The sequence below is a fragment of the Lactuca sativa genome, chromosome 4 (assembly GCF_002870075.4).
Source record: "Lactuca sativa cultivar Salinas chromosome 4, Lsat_Salinas_v11, whole genome shotgun sequence".
Classification (NCBI taxonomy): domain Eukaryota; kingdom Viridiplantae; phylum Streptophyta; class Magnoliopsida; order Asterales; family Asteraceae; genus Lactuca; species Lactuca sativa.
The window spans coordinates 44,365,841-44,377,256 of NC_056626.2; the positions used below are offsets into that span (position 1 = coordinate 44,365,841).

Here is an 11,416-nt window from a genome sequence, read left to right on the forward strand (position 1 = left end):
GATTAAGCCTTGGAAAAGGATAAAGTTGGAAACTTTATGCATGTAGATACTTAGAAGAATCAGATCTGAATGTTGGAACTTCTGTTGGAAAGGATTAAGCACTTAATGGAGCAAGTACATCAGACTGAAAATTATGATGCGACTAAGAGAGGCTCGCGCCATGAATATGGGTCGATGTCACAACTATTTGTCACCTAGTGGTAGCGACACGACAATAAGCTAAGCTGTGATACGCTTGTTCTGTTGACCGTTGACCATTCACTTTTACCAAGCTGGTCATTGACTTTTGACCGGTTAGACTTTTGGTTAAACTTTGAGGGCTAGACCCAGGCCCAGCCCTAACATTTTCGAGGCCTTGTGTGAAAATCAAAGTGAGGCCCTATAAAGAAATTCTAATAAGATATTATGAAGTAAATTTACTACCATGAAATTCAAAACTTAAAGTTGGTAACAAACATATCGTAATTTCACTACCACAACATCATATATTCACTCATTAGTAACAAACTGAACTGTTACAAGTAGTTTCTCAAAAAAAAATATCAAAAAGTAAGTGCATTACTAATTTCTAAACATCGACCGTATATCATTTTTAGAAACAAATTCATATATTACACTTTTGATAATCAATATTCTCAACAAACTCGTTCTTAATCGAACTCAAAGTCAAAGCGCATATGTAACATCCTAATTTCTCAAAGGCAAATTTTTCATCTCTATTTATTCAATATTCAATTACATCATAGTATAATGCGGAAACATGACTATGAATGCGCGTGAGTACAGTCGAACCTTGCCCTTCTCACAAACCAATGAAGTGTCTGAAAACGTATATAAAAATTCATAAACATTAGGTTGAGTGAGTTCCCCAAATTACCATATACCAGATTATATATACATGCGTACAGATAATTCTCACAATCTGCCAATAATATGGGTACTACTCATCTACGTGTCATTTCGTTAACACGAGTCTATGTGTACTTACGACATATACATCATTTCTTTAACACGGGTTAATGTGTACTTACGTTCTACATGACATTTTGTGAACACAGTTCTATGTGTACTTACGGACTACGTGCCATTTCATTAACACAGGTCCATGTGTACTTACGACATACATGTCATTTCGTTAACACAGTTCTATGTGTACTTACGATCTACATGCCATTTCGTTAACACACAGGCCTATAGGATCCCAACCTCTTTAACCGTTCCACCATCATCCCTTAACTAAGTCTAATATCACAATATTTACGCACATAGAGACTGAACTTTAGATTCTACTAATACATACACATTTATACTTTCTACTTTACCAATTCACACTTAAGCATATATAGATTAGATTACCGACTCTACTCTACTAGTTCTTTATCATAAGATACATGTAGATGTAATGTAATACATAGTATAGTGAGATAACTCACCTGGACAATTACTCTGACGATTGACAACCATCTGGGTGATCCTACTGACGATCCAACAGACGGGTAACGCTCCTAACAAGTATTAACCTATAATACTATAACTTATTAATCTCTATGAGGATCTGGTAATGAAAGCTAGATCTTTCATTAATCCCAATGAACGCTGAGATTTCTATCAAATAAGGATCAGCCAGGCCGGACAATTGGGAGGCATGACCATTTCGACATATAGCCTTTCTGAAATCCAACAACCAAGCCAGCGTGACCATTCTCTAGACACCTCTCTTGTAAGTAGATAAATCAACATTATAACTGCAATTACTGATAAAGATTATTTATATATCCATAATGACAAATATGAATATAAATATAAGTTCCACTAAAACTGTAGCTTAAATTATAGGGAAGCTGGCTGTTGAGTATTAAGTGTTGTGTCATTGGGCCTGTTTAATTAGTCTGTTTGTATAAACGAGTTGCGCCTATCCACTCGTATTTAATTCTAGGGTTAGGGTATATAAGGTGCATGCATGCATCATATTTGAGAGAAATCTGATAATATTTTGTAACCCTATTTACGCCTCTACATAAGTAATTCTTCATCGAGTTCTTCTGAGGCGTGACTATTAATCATTCAGCACTTGTTTGATCAATATCATGTTCTTATTACTTATCTGTTTGAATCTTTTCGATCATTAAGGTTTTATTTCCAACAATTGGTATCAGAGCAGGAGACTGTGTAATCTATACGCATCTCTTTTGTTTATAGAGTTTTAGGGTTTCCGTTAAATATAGGATCTAACTCAATTGTCTTCTTTTTCATTCTGACAGCTCAAAGAGATCTTAATATTACCCTATAAACAATCTTTGTTTACACGTCTAATTCATTACAGATATAAAAAGGTTATTCACCATGCAGAACGACGATTCCAACATCAACTCCTTGAATATCTCAAGCAGCATTGGATCAACAACCAGGATCCCGATTCTTTTTCCTCGCAAGTATGAAGTATGGGCGATGCACTTGGAAGATTATGTTCTAGGGTCGGAAGATAATGGTTATCTGATTTGGGAGGCAATCACTCTTGGTCCGTTTGTTCACACAGAAACCAAGAGAAATATCAAAACCTAGAAAGATCTCAACCAACTGCTCCTTGATGTGAAGGACGTGCCTCAAAACGAAAAAGACAAACTCACAAGCAATATTAAAGCAATGAGAATCATCAGACTCCCTTTGCAACCAGATACTTTCCGTCTCATGAGCTCTGGTGACACAGCGAAAGCTATTTGGGATAGGTTGAGAGAGCTATACTCCACAGACGCAGATCTAGAGCATTCAACTCAAACACTCTTGCTATCCGAGTTTGGCGAATTCATTGAAAAGCCTGAAGAAACATTGATTGCCACGTTCAATCGATATAATCATCTTCTAAGCAAAATGACGAAGCATGGAATAGGACGTGAACTAATTGAGTAAAAGGTCACGTTCATGAACGGACTGCGATCAGAGTGGAAAGCAGTAGTATCAACAGTGAAAGCGCACGAACAGTTCAAGAACTATACTCTTGCGAAGCTTGTGGGTATTCTGAAGGCACGAGAGAGTGAAGTGACGAAAGAAGCAAATGTGGTTTCTAGAATGGGGTCTTTAGCCTTGGTTGCAAAGGGCAAGACAAATGACTGATGATGGATTTGGATAAGATCACTCTGAGCATGAGCTCTCAATTGAAGATTTCGCTATAATGGGTTCAAACCCTAAGCGCTTTGCTAGAAAGAAGTTCCCCTCAAGTAAGAACAGAAACTGGCAAGGAAGCTATAACTTGGAGAAAGTGAAAGAGGAGAATAGGAGTGGTTCTCAGAAATATGAAGAAAAGAAGGAGAAAAAGGTAGTTGGTGACTCCGGATATGACTGTAACTATTGTCATAGCAAAAACCATCTTGCCAAGGAGTGTATGATGCGAAGGCCGAATGAGAAGAATGAAGGAGAGGATGAGGAAGCTTACCATCTGAGAAAGCTAGAGGAAATCAAGAGGAAGAAAACTAATGATAAATTTATGCATGTGTCAGTTATGCAGGAAAATATGGCTGAAAGCGAGTTTGGAGGAGTGGAGGTCTGTTCGACAGACTCCAAGGATGAAGAAGGTCGCAAGCCCACACATGGAAGGGCGTTCGTAGAGAAGGAAACAAGTACATAGTTCTCAGGAAGATTTTTGGTGGTGACCGGTTGAAGTTCGCAGATGGAGGAGAAAGCTAGCGGAAGAGAGAGAAAGGATGATAGCTGCTTTACCGCACGGCCTGTTTCAAAACTAATCAATGAGCGCGGACTGCTGATCAATGAGGTAAATTCTATTCTCGAATCTCTTAATATTCCTGTATCTAGATATGAAACTTAGTTAAGCGAATTCACCTTTTCAAGTATAAGTGATAGTTTAAAGCGAACCCGGTTAACAAACTCTAACCTAACGGATCAATTGAGCAGGGCTACATCCAAGAGTGATGAAAGGCGTATGTGGATTCATAAGATCGAGTCGGATTTATCTAAGTCAAGGCATGAATCTATTTATTTGCAAAGGGATAATCTTATGCTTTTGAAACAGCGCAACATTTTTTGTTTAATTGCAAAACGGATTTACTTTGATATCACTCAATTGCACATTGATTGTGAAATTGGTAAGAAAATCCACAAGATGATTTTTCCTTTTCTCGAATAAAAGGAAGATGAAATACACGCAGACTGCTACAAATGCGAATCTATTGTTTCGTCTGAAGAAACTTATGATGCGTACACATATGGATTTGAACGAATTGAAAATTACATTAAGTCAAGGGACCACAAAATATGTTGAAACAAATTTTGGATGAGAATGATAAAAAGCATATTAAATCTGATACTATGCAGAAATTTGACTCATTGAATGCCAAGTTGAGTTCTGATATGTGCATATTTAGTTCATATTAAGTATAGATTTGTATTCATTTATTAGCTAAATTATTGCATTTTATGGATAAAAGGTACTTAAAAGTGTTTGAATTATATTTTCAGTCCAAAAATGAAGATCGGAAGCAGGAGAAGTGGTTGAGAGATCGAGAATGGAACAAAGAAGAAAAACACCAAAAATAACACCTACTCGGCGAGTAAGGTCGACTACTCGGAGAGTCCAAGCAAAGATTCGAGAAGATAAAGACTCGGGATCCCAGAGACTTATCACAATACGGGGACTGAGAGATGGACTCGACGAGTCACCACCTGACTCGACGAGTCAATTTGTATATATAAGGATAATTTCTCAGAATGATGGGAAAAAATTCTGGGATGATTTAGAAGAGTTTAGCTGCGATTAAGAAGGCAGAAAAACCCTAGAAGACGACGAGAGAAGCTAGAATTCAAACCCGAAGGAGAATTGAGGCAAAATTTCATCATCCCACTTAATCTTTTGTTTTGACATTATGGTTAAACAATTAGACTTTATTTGTTTGTTGTTATTTACTTCAATTATGAGCTAAAACCTTTAGACTTCTGTTTGGGGATACAAAGTTGATAATATGGTTTGATTGATTGGTAGGATTAATTCTAAGTTGGTGATTTTTGTTATTTTAGCTTGCTAAAGAACCTTGTGTGTGAATAATAATTAATTTTCTGTTAATAGGAAGATAATTGATTAGCATGAACATCTATTGATCATCAACCTCATATGCTATGTGATCACTTTGCCATATGTCTAGGATTAATAAACATGAAACTAGAGTTAATAAGAAAATTGAGTAAATTCATGTGCAAGATTGTGTGATGACCATCAACAAGAAGTTAATTAAAAGATTAAATTAGTTAACTATTGCAAGTCTAAATTAACCCGAATAATTAATCTAGCAAATCTAATTAAATTAGACAACTGGCCACTGTTTAAGTTAGTTTATTTGCTAAGGATTAGTGTAGTGAATGCGAATCTAATCACTTGAATCGGTAACCAACAAAAGAGTTAATCCATTGCACCATTACCTTGAAATCAACCATAGAATCAATTGAGTTGAACTAAACAGAAGTTCCCTTCCATTTATTGAATCTAGTTAGTACTTTGTTTTCTAGTTTTTAAATTAGTAATAGTTAGCAATTTCTAGTCTTGTAAAACTATAGAAAACCCCCCTACTTATTAATTAATTTAGATAGAATTAATTTTTAGTTTTAATTTGCCATTCCCTGTGTTCGATACCCTACTTATTCAACTATACCACAATTGATAGGTTCACTGCCTTTGTGTATTATTTTATAATTAAAAGTAGGTTTTTAAAACTAAGTGAGTTTGCACACACCAAGTTTATGGCACCGTTGCCGGGGAACGGTTCTAAAAATTAACATTAAATTCTAATTTAATCGATCCTTTGTGTGGGATTTATCTCACACAAAGTTATTTAAAAGGTAATTCAGTAAGTAGAATTAGTTTTAATAAAATTCCGATTTTAGAGTAACTAGAAAATCTTTTCTGTTTTTGCCTTGAACTCGCCGAGTGCACTCGTGCCGACTCGGCGAGTGCATCGTTGTTACAGCTTTAATTTTTTATTTTATTTTTGTTCTTTTTACGCGTTTTCTGTTTTATCTACAGCTGTTTCATGACCTGAGGATCTGATACACCTCTGGTCCCTCCTCTTGAAGACCCGGAATCCGCACTAAGGAGGAGCAAAGGCAAAACCGTTGGAGAATCCGCTTCTTCAAAGAACTCACCACTTAAAAACCTAAAGTCCGTTTTCAGCAAGAAGAGAAGCAGCAAATCAGGAGCATCCAGTGCATCATTGAGAATCGGCGACCCAATTTAAGAAGATATCGAGTACGAGACCGAGGAAGAACAAGAGCCCACATACGAGCACGACTCCGAGTTGGAAGACGATTTAGCTATCACTATGGCTAATATCGATGAAGTCCCCATGGGGGAATGGAAGAAAAGGATGCGCGATGACAACGGCCCGGGAGTGCAGCCCGCAATTCCCGCGACCGCTACCTTCGAACTAAAAGGCCATATTCTCGCTCAACTCAAGGAGATTCGTTTTTATGGGAAGGATCACGAAGACGCCTACAAGTACTTGGACGAAGTGAATGATGTGGCCGACTACTTCAATGTATTGAATGTCCCCCGCAAGACCCAGCTTCTTCGCATGCTTCCAGTCACGTTCAAAGGAGCTGCAAAGGATTGGCTAAAGTCACTTCCTCCCGGATCGGTCACCACATGGGCCAAGATGAAAGAGGAGTTCATAGACCACTTTTGCCCACCCTCCAAAATAGCCAAGCTAAAGAAAGCCATTGCCAACTTCGAGCAACAACCCGAAGAATCTCTTTATGAAGCTTGGGAAAGGTACAAGAGCTTGCTTAGAAATTGCCCACACCATGACCTTAATAGCCAACAATAGGTCTCCATTTTCTATGATGGAGTCAATGTAACTACAAGGCAATTGCTCGATTCTCAAGGCCCGCTCACGAAGAAGGCACCCCCGGTAATCAAGGAGCTAATTGAAGAATTCTCTAAGCACTTTAGAGAATACCACAATCCAAGAAATGAAGTAACTCGGGGTGTAGTGAATTCGGCAAGTGATAGCATGGCGGCGGTGATAGCTAAGCTCGATAATCTAGATAAGAGGATGACAAAAATGGATCAAACAATCCATGCTATTCGGGTTGGATATGAGAATTATAGAGGGCCCCATCTCATAAAGGATTGTGATTTGGATGAGAATGGAAATAAAAAGGCTCAAGTATTCTATTCAAGTGGCGATCGATACAACGAAAATTGGCGGAAACCGAAGAAAGAATGGATCCCATACGAACAATATAAGAAGGCTAAGGAGGAGAAATACAAGCAGAAGGAGAGGGGATATTATCAAAAGGAAGAACCGGTGATGGAAAAGAAAGCCTATTTGGAAGAAATGTTCACTAGATTCATAGCCGCTTCCGAAAAGAGACACAATGATCACGATGTTGCAATACATGAGACCAGAAACATGCTAAGGAATCAGCAAGCATCCATTCTCAACATTGAGAAACAGATGGGACAGCTTGCACACCAAGTGAACGAAAGAAGGTCGGGTCAACTTCCAAGTAATACCGAAGCCAATCCAAGAATGGAGAATGTGAGTGCAGTGACTTCCAGCAATGAAGAAATTTTTACACATGCACAGAGGATCTCCAAGAGGAAGACAGAAAAGGCAGAAGAGTCGGCTCCAGCAAAACCCGACCAGACTCGCCGAGTCCCTCTAATGGACTCGACGAGTCCATGCGTAAATGACGAAACTGTCATTCCCTTGAAGCCATATAATCCCCCTCTGCCATTCCTAATCAAAGCCATGCCTGTGGAAAAAGTTGAAACCTATAGAGCCTTTATGAAGCATGTTAAAGCCCTCCAACTCAATGTGCCATTTGTAGAAACGATGCTCGCAACACCCAAGTACTTCAACTTACTGAAAGGTCTCTTTGCTGCTAGAAAAGACTTGGCTGAAGAAGCGGAAATAATATTGAGTGAGCTACCTGAAAAGAAGGGCGATCCGAGGAGTATTATAATTCCATGCCAGTTTGGAAATGCATTTGTCACCCAAGCGTTGACTGACTCGGGTGCAAGCATCAATTTGATGCCTTTCTCTTTCTTTAAGAAGTTGAATTTACCGGAGCCAAGACCGGTAAACATGAAGATCCATTTGGCGGACAAAACGACAATTCATCCACGAGGCGTTTGTGAGGATCTTCTCATTAAAGTCGACAAGTTCATCTTTCCAGTAGACTTTGTAGTGGTTGACATGGAAGAAGACCCCAACATTCCAATCATTTTGGGGAGATCATTTTTAAACACCGCATGTGCTTTAATTGATGTATGTGATTCTACACTAACATTGAGGGTAGGTAACGAGTCCGCAATGTTTAGAGCCGTACCAGAAGCCAAGCAAGAAGAGAAAAGAAAAGAAGAAATCTCATTTATCCATTTGGATGATGAGATACTACAAAAAGAACTTGAACTTTTGCAAGAAAAAGATCCAAACAAGTTTTTGCTACCTTCTGGAGAAGATGGGGATGTTAACAAGGACCTGGAGGATATAGAAAAGCTACTGGAAGGAGCCTACTCGGAAAACACAGAGGAAAAAGTGGAATACGATCCGACTCGCCGAGTCACTCTCCTAGACTCGACGAGTCCAGTCGAAATTGCCAACAACTTGGACGACTTAGATCTGCTTGTTGCTAGTTCTATGCACATTCTGGACCTGGATATTCTTCATGATTCTATAGAAGAACAAACAGCAGAAGGAGAAATGGATACGGAAGTTCAACACGCCCATATAGCATGTCTTGATGCAATTCCGCTAGAAGATGGGGTAAGCACAGAAAAAGAGGAGAAGGCAGAGAATAGGAGAGTGGAGGCTGATCAACCATTCATTACCAAACCTAGAGCACGCACTTTCACACCATATGAAGTAATTAAGTTTGAGAAAAAAGAGGTGCAAAAGAAGGTGAAAAAGAATGGGGTGAAGAAGAAAAAGAGGAGAATGGAAGCCCAAGCAGTTGAAGGTGATGTTGTACAAAAGAAGAGAGAGGAATCAAAACGGGCTTACAAAAAGAAGATTCACGCTTACAAAACGAAGTACAAACCACAAAAGACTAGGCGTGCATTCCCGATGCAGGAAGATGACGAGACATAGACGGGAAGGAGTCCAGCTAACGACTCCTTAAAAAGAAGCGCTTGGCGGGATGCAACCCGTTGTTTAGAGTTTGCTTTCTTTTACCTTTTTAGTTTTGCTTGATTTTTTTCGTTTTTAGAATTTTCATCTTCCAAATCATCGGACATGTCTGCTTGAGAGTGCGTATGGACTAAGTGTAGGGTGGAATAAATTTTCTTTTCTAAATAAATGACAAAATTTTATAATTTTTGAATTGTTTGCAAGAGACTCTCCGAGTCTGACCATGACTCGACGAGTCCATTTAGATTTCAGAAAAAAAATAAGATCGCGACCAGACTCGCCGAGTCTGACCCTGACTCGACGAGTCGATATTATTTACAGAAAAAAAATAATAATGAAATTACTTTTACAACCAGTAACTAGGGTTTTAACCCTAATGAAATCAGTTTCTTTTTTCACAACACACTCGCCGTGCGCCTCTCTCCAACCTTTTCTCTCAAGCATTCAAGTGTTCTTCCATTATTCTTCAAGTTTTTTTCAAGTTCTATCATAAAAGGTAACTAATTTCTTCCTATTTTCTGTTAGAAGCATGATTTTAAGATGATCTAGAGTAGTAATTTCATAGAAAATCCGATTTTGAAGAATAGTGAAATTCTAGGGTTTCGATTTTTCATGAATTATGTTGTTTTGCATGACTATTCTTGCCTTAATACCTTATAGACATGCCCCTGGACAAAACCCTTGAAGTAATTTTGAGATTTCATGGTTCAATTTAGACCGACAGGCCGACTGGCTCGCGCAGTTCTTGCAACTCGTCGAGTCGTTCATGGACTCGACGAGTCGAGTCGGGGACAGAGGAGTGATTTAATGATTTTCTGTGTTTGCTTGGTGTTATGCTCTTTGTTTTGTAGGAATCATGTTTCACAGGGGGCAAGGTTCAAGTGAACGCCAAGGAGATTTTCCTTGGCTAAATTTCCCTCAAATCGAATCCGCTTCTACTATGACAAGGTGGAAGAAGAAATTGGCTGAAGTAAAGAAGAAAGAAATTTATGTGCCCAACAGAATTGATTAGGGTTGGTTGCAAAGCATGCGTTATGAAGAGGAGTTGGCTCCTTATCTTTTGAAGGAGTTTGTTTATGAGGGAGAGACGATGGTATGCGATGGGTGGAGCCGGGTCTTCCGTATTCAAGATTCGGTGTACCGGGAGCTTTGCCTGGAATTCTTCTCCACAGTATCTTTTCGTGGGGGGATGACTGCTATCACCCGACGAGTGTTAGTTTCTGTCTTGGGGGCGAGTTTCATCAGTGCTCCGTTGTTGACTTGGCTTGTCGGATGGGTATTTATGATCGGTCATTGGTGTCGACCGCTATTTTCTGTGCATTTATGGAACACTCTCACAAAGTGTTCCCCGATGGAGTGACGAGCACGGGTTGGTGGAATACGATTGCCAACAAAGTATACATTCCGAAATCAACCCAGGAGGGAAGCATTCGGTCGCCTACACACCGCCTTATACACCGCCTTATTTCCACCACCATTAACCAAATGAAGGATGATGACAAGGTTTCTAACCTTGATGTTTTCTACTTATGGAGCATTATCACACCCGATACTTTCTGCAATATTCCTTGGTGTTTAGCTTCATATTTGGCTGAGGGTGCGGTCAAAGACCGCAAGACATCAAAGATTAATGGTGGAATGTTCGTCACACGGCTCGCTAATTCATTTGGGTTGATGACCCGTGGCGCGTGGAACTTGATGACTATGATTCCTACCCCTCCATTCAATCCTATTCTTTTTAGGAGGGATAGGATCATTGAGGATTATGGTGGAGGTCATTATACTATCCCGCATGATGATCCTGTTGTTGGTCCCGAGGCGTCGGGAAGGAGGGTCCGGTCGACGCGAGAGCGTGATGTCGAGGAGGAACCGCCGGTGATTCCGGTGGACAATGATGAAGTACCAATGGATTGGTACAATGTTGAGATGAGGCGGTTACAAGATCAAATGGCGCAGGGTATCAACTTTAGCAATCAATCCCATATTCGGTTATTTGACCATTTCAACATACCGCATATTGATGGTGGTAACTTCCCGTATATTCCATCGTGGGAAGAGGTGATCAATGCGAGAAGGAGCGGTGCGAGTGGAAGTGGAGGGGTGCCGGATCATGACGATGATGAGGAGGATTAGTCTTTTTGTGTTTTTATTGAACAATTTCAATTTTTATTTTTATTTTTGTTCTTATTTGGTGTGTTTGGAATTTGTTAAGACTTTTTACTGTTTTGCTTAATGTGTGATAGCCTTGATTATTTTTCAGAATTGAATTAGGAGTGCTTGCA

General features: G+C 39.3%; 1 non-coding gene across 1 annotated transcript; it reads right to left on the reverse strand.

The window, feature by feature from the left end:
* Window positions 1-6,701: 6,701 nt before the first annotated feature.
* Window positions 6,702-6,808, reverse strand: LOC111914776 (small nucleolar RNA R71). Its single transcript, XR_002857934.2, has one exon. It is a non-coding gene; the product is annotated as a small nucleolar RNA R71 (small nucleolar RNA).
* Between the last annotated feature and the right edge of the window lie 4,608 nt (window positions 6,809-11,416).